At 31.4% G+C, this 6,550-nt stretch overlaps 1 long non-coding RNA gene across 1 annotated transcript; it reads left to right on the top strand.

The window, feature by feature from the left end:
• The first annotated feature begins 1,526 nt into the window (after window positions 1-1,526).
• LOC129922159 (uncharacterized) lies at window positions 1,527-6,117 on the top strand. The gene is made up of 2 exons (XR_008774135.1): window positions 1,527-2,083; window positions 3,901-6,117. It is a non-coding gene; the product is annotated as an uncharacterized LOC129922159 (long non-coding RNA).
• The last annotated feature ends 433 nt before the right edge of the window (window positions 6,118-6,550 follow it).

Raw genomic sequence — 6,550 nt, forward strand, 5'->3', positions numbered from 1 at the left:
CACATAAAAAGGAGGACATGCATTATTCTAATCTGACAAAAAATAAATTTAGTTGATCTAGATGTATCAAAAAAAAATATTTTTAGTGAATCTGTTATTACAATGTCACATACTGTTCACTGCACTATCATCTTTAATCAGATTTGTTTTAGTAGAAGATTGAATATTTTTTGTTTTATTGAAAACGTGATTATTCTTAAAGATGCCCTTTGGCATATAGTCATAAACACAGCTCATCGTATCCAACATGTCAAATAATCAAATTTAATGCGAGTGGAAGTCTCTTGTACGATTAAACAATGGATATCGGTCATTTATAAAACAGATAAATTTGTTTGGTGTAAAGAACAAATTGTAAGACAAATTTCCTTACGGATAATAAAGATTATTATTATTATTATTATTATTATTATTATTATTATTAATTATTGAAATAAGTAATTTTTTTTTTAATGAAAATGTTTGTTAGTTTCAATAATTTTTTAAATTGATAATTTCCAGGAAATCATGTTTGGTTTTTATTTTTATTTTTGTTGTTTTTTTTTTGCGCCCTTCTGCTTTTCTGAGGGTGGCGCCCGGAGCAAAACACCCTCGTTGACCGTAGGCCATAGAAACCTATGACCAATGCATCATCTATCCCATAGATTGCAAGGTCTGTAAGTAGGAACTTTTATTTATGTGTATTTTGTCTTCAAAGTTCTATTTGGTATATGTTCACAAAGAAGTGACTCAAGTTATTTCTAGTCGTACAAGTTCAACTAGACTACACTTACAGTGGTTTAGTTGTCTACCAGCAGTTCAAAACTACAAGTCAACGATCGCCAATAACAATAACCCAGTTGTTCTTAAATAAAAGTTGAATTTACAACAAGAAAAAAAAATCTTTAAATAAATTTATTTTTCAGCTTGTGATGAATTTTCTTAATCAATCGCAGGACCATGTACGTAATTAAATTGAATACAAATTGAACAGTGGCTAGTATTTCAGATCAATTAGAATTAAATTATGTATTCGAATACTTTTTGACTATGGAATTATGGACTAAATGTTTTGACTACCATCCAGACTGCATTGCTTTTACGACTATGGGCTGTAATATTGTCTTTGTACATATTGCAATTGTCTCATTCAAAAATCAACTATTACTTTATTTTAAAGGAAAATGAAATGTTTACATTTGAATACTACATGTTTTATCTCCTCTTGATGTCACGTTCTCTCTATGCAGTTCAATTTTGTAAGTATGCCAATCAATTTAAACCATGGGATGCGAAGAAAGGTAATTTGGTGACTATAGCTTGCGTTATTAAAAACATAAATCAAAACTACGATCTCAAAGTCTCTGAGAGTAGCCGAGGGTTTTGAGGTTTAATAATGCAATAAAAAAAAATTAAACTACAGTCACCAAACTTCCATTATAGTAACCAAGAAAAGACGTTCCCCCCCCCTTACCCCGACTATAAACAAGGCTAAGCAAAACTACAGAGACCTATTTCCCTGAGCATAGCTAATGGTAGGTGGGAGGTTGAGTTTAAAACCCCCCTCCAATAAAACACTACAGTCACAGTAGCCAATGAGGTTTTAGAGGTTAAAACTCTTCCCTCCAATAAAATTGAAAGCCCTTTCATTTCAATGGAAAATGTGCAAGTTTCACTTTAAACAAACCAATCCTCTATTTGTTTACATTTTCATTTTTGTTAAACATCTTATTTACATCCTTTCATAACATAATATACAGTGACCTAAAAATAAAAAGCGGTCGTCTGCATTTTGTTCAACTAAACTATTGGATTATTTCCCTTTACTTACAATTGCGTCCCATTTGCAGAGCAGGAAATAAACAAACTTTGTAAAAGTACATTCCGAAAACACTCTACCATAGCCTATATCATAACAGTGTATCGGCATCTACATATAAACAAGGATTAATGCTTTTCATTTCAGAGTATGCTAATATTTTAAAGTTACCATGAAGTCACTGTTAGTGTGTAGTCTCCTGTTAGTGAGCGTTGGTCTGTTGATGACACCTACCTATGGAGATTTTATTGGCAGGTGTTATGAAACCTGGAGTCGATGTTCAACGTAATGTATAGATTTATATTCTATTACTAATTAGGATAGTGTTCCTCAAATTCCGTTCGCTGTTCAAGAATGTAGAAAAGGTTACTTTAGCGACTACTATATGAGATTTTAACCCAAAATCTAACACTAGCTTTGAGTTGCGTGAAAAAATATCAGAATGGTATAAAGTTACTGGACTATTTTGTTTTTACTATTTTAACAGTCGATAATTCCTACGTAAACGGAAATACTAAGATAATTACTAATTATGGTCTTTATGTGATATAATTCAATTTGTAAATTTACTTCAATGATAACTGTATTGTTATGTGTCAAACGATATAGCGGACAATGAGTTAATTGTGACGGTCTTTGGTCACAACAAGTCTGTGTTGATAGAAATGTCCCAAGTTTCTCTTTTTTTTTTTTAAGTTATGGACATGAAATCGATCCTTCGAAATCTTTCCTTTGTCAAAGCTTCATTAGATCAAATCTTTGACAATAAGGAAAATGGTTTTAAATTATCTTTTTAAACATAAAAAGAGTTCTTATAACAAAGCTCACATCAATTCACATCAATTCTCATCAACTCACGTTAGTTCATGTCAACTCACGTCAACCCACATAAACACACATCACGTCAATTTTCATTAACTCAAGTCAACTTTCATCAACTCACGTAAACTTTCAGCAACTCACATCAGCTATCATCAACTCAAATCAAATCACATCAACGCTTATCAAATCACCTTAACTCAAGTCAACTCATGTCAACTCACATCAATTCACGTCTACTTACATAAACTCACATAAACACTCATTAACTCACATCATCGCTCATCAACTCATATTTTATCAGATCAACTCTTATCAACTCACATCAACTCTCATTAACTCGCATCATCTCTCGTCAACTCATATTTACTCAGGTCAACTCTCATCAACTCACAAATGAACTCACATTTACTCAGGTCAACTCTAATCAACTCTCACTGTCTGGTACAAATTTTGTCAACATTACTTCTCCACATCAATTTTCATCATTTCACATCAATTTACGTCAGCTCTTATTTACTCGCATTAACTGACGTCAACTCATGTCAACTCTCATTAACTCACGTCAACTCATGTCAACTCTCATTAACTCACGTCAACTCACGTCAACTTACGTCTACTTTCATTAACTAACAATAACTCACGTCAACCCTCATCAATTCACGCCAACTCTCATCAATTCACGCCAACTCTCATCAATTCACGTCAACTCTCATCAATTCACGCCAACTCTCATCAATTCACGCCAACTCTCATCAATTCACGCCAACTCTCATCGATTCAAGCCAACTCTCATCAATTCACGTCAATTCTCATCAAATTTTTATAATATTTTTTTTCTAGTGAAAAAAAATCTAATTCCATTGCAAGAATTGAGTATATACTGATGATTCGACTTGTTCCTCGGAAAGCCTTATTCTCCAAGCTGCTAGTTGTTTTTCTCTCAAAAGTATTTTTCATACATGGAATGAAAATGTCGAACCCATTAATGTCTGACAAACTACAAGTTTTACTCCAGTCAAGAAGATTGAGACTTACATTTGAAAACTATTTACATTACTTTTTAATTTTAAATATCGCGTCGTGTTTATTATTTTCTGAAGCCAAAAATTTGTTAACTGCTCTATATAAATAAAATTAATATTTTAATAAAAATTACCACAGTGGACTATCGGTAACAATTGTTTTATCTAGTAATCGAGTGTAAGAATCTCGAAATTTCATGTCTTGAGATTTTTTTTCAAATGTTGTGTCATCTATGATTGTTGTATATCCATTCTTAGGTGGAGCCGGCGGTATACAGGTCGGGTCTGGCTCACATGTGAAGGCAAGTGCCGTATGTTGGGCAAGAATGGGGGCAGCTGTCGCCTAACTCGATCGAAATGTCCACTTTCTAGGTATGCCTACCAGTGCCAGTGTTACTAGACAGTTGGTCACGTGATCTGTATTATTTTTTTATGATATATTTTTTCAAGGGCGTTTTTCTAAAGCTTCCACATAAAGGACAGTAGACCATCAGCCGCTTGCTAATTTATTTGTAATGATCAAAGTGTATGTAGATTATTGCAGACTGTAAAGTATTTACAATACTAAATCTGTGCATGTTTATATGATATGTTGAAATGTCAAAACAAAAATCATTTTCATTAAACCATTATTTTATATTTATTTTATTTTATCTATTATATATACGAAATGTCCCTATATATCTATATATGTTCAAATGTGTATGTACATATATATTGTACTAGACATATATTACCAGCGGCCCGCGGGTTTTTTTTTGGCATATAACTGTCGATGAGTCACTTTGTAAACAATTAAACGAAATGAAATAATAATGTTATAAGTAAAGCGAATGCGTAAAAATAGTTTGAGTGAATGGTGCTTTCAAAATAGCTAATAAACTTAAATTCATTTTTTTTCAAATAAAATCATTTGCTTGTAGGCCTACATATATTTGATTAAAATTAAATGAATAGACTTAATTGTGTATGTTCATGTGTTACATAATAAAGTAGATCTTGAGGTAGACATAGATCTAAATCTAGAGTAATCTAGAGTTACATATTGGCTTGGATAGAATTCATTTTTCACGTGGGCATGCTTGACCTTGTTAATTAGATGTACGCGAATGAACTATTAGAATATATCTTAACACGGCTTCGCAGCTTTAGCGAACGAATGCATGAAAAAAGCTTTAGAAAAAACAAATTTGAGTGTTAATTTGATTAAAATATGAAATGAATGGACTATAATTAGTATGTTCATGTGTTAAAGTATAAAACTATCTTTGCGAAGATAAGTTATAATATCTTACAGTTGAATTAGAGTTTTAGACCTAGGAATAGAAAAAATTGTAACATTACGGTATTGTCTAATGAAAGAATGCTCATCAGGAATTCTACATTCGCTGATATAAGGAACGAATTTATGTAAAAAATGCTCTTGAAACACAAATTTAAAGGTTAATTTTATTAAAAAATGAAATTAAGGACTTTATTTTGCATTTTCATGTGTCAAAGTAAAAAAAAAATCTGCACAAAGTGTAGTTATTAAAATTAGATCTAGATCTAGATTTTTTCTATCTTTTGTCATGTAAACATGACCTAGATGGATGAAGTTATAATGCTTTCATAGAGTTTGTCTAGATCTAAATCCTTTCGTTCTTTTGTCATGTCAACATTGTAAACAAAGCCTAGATCCATATAATACTATAGCTTTAATAGAGTCGGTCAACTTTTTTTTTGAGGGTCTTAAGTTTAAGGGCTACAATACATACACTACTGTCTAAGTTGGTACCCAATTAACATTTCTGCCAAGTTTTATCAAGATCGGTCACACGATTTTGATTTCTATGCGGGGACATACATACATACATGCATACATGCATACATACATACATACACCTTACTTTCTACTTTATATATTAGATAAGTATAGTTTCCTCTATATCAATTAATATATCGTACTGTTTCATTTATTGTGTAATATTTGTAGTGGTATTATATACAAGTATTAGATAAGTATCTAAAAAAGACTTGGTATGCGATAGTTACAGAAGTGTAGATGTTATTTATCATTTCAGAACACTATTAGGCTATAGTCACGGAAGTGTAGATGTTATTTATCATTTCAGAACACTATTAGGCTATAGTCACGGAAGTGTAGATGTTATTTTTCATTTCAGAACACTATTAGGCTATAGTCACGGAAGTGTAGATGTTATTTTTCATTTCAGAACACTATTAGGCTATAGTCACGGAAGTGTAGATGTTATTTTTCATTTCAGAACATGAACATTCACGCTTTTCATTAGCAATATCCAATACAATGAAATTATTTTTCGTTTCTAAAGTTCTTTTCGAAATGTATTTTTGTGTAAATCTCTTTGCTTTTTTTCTCTATGTTGCATTTACTTAATGCCTACCTTTATACGGAGTGTATGTAATGTCTGCAAAATAACTAAAGAAGGAAGAAAGACAGCTATATTCAAACATTTTTAACAATTATTGTGGTTTTTAATTTAGTAAGCTGCTGTTGTTGTTGTTGTTTTGTCTACTATTTTTGATATATCAAACTATTTTAGCTTGAGAAAATAAAGTTCTCAACTTGTAACTTCAAAACATCAAATGCTAAATGTGCACACTAACCAATTATCATGAGAAAGAAAAAAAAAGAGAGATATCTTTAACAAGGAAAAGGAAAAGATTCAAGGGCAGTTTGACAAGAGAGCGTAGTATTGAAATCTAGTCTTACCCAGTTACTGTAAATCTTTCTAAAATATCTGGGTATCTGAAAAATATCTGATTGAAAAAAAATCTAGAAAGAAAAATCTGGTTGCAAAAAGGTTTGTAATTAAGATGAAAAAAACAAACAAAGAAATAATTGTGGTGTCTAACTTGTTGACAACCCCATATGTATTTTTCCATT

The sequence above is a fragment of the Biomphalaria glabrata genome, chromosome 12 (genome assembly GCF_947242115.1).
Source record: "Biomphalaria glabrata chromosome 12, xgBioGlab47.1, whole genome shotgun sequence".
Lineage (NCBI taxonomy): Eukaryota > Metazoa > Mollusca > Gastropoda > Planorbidae > Biomphalaria > Biomphalaria glabrata.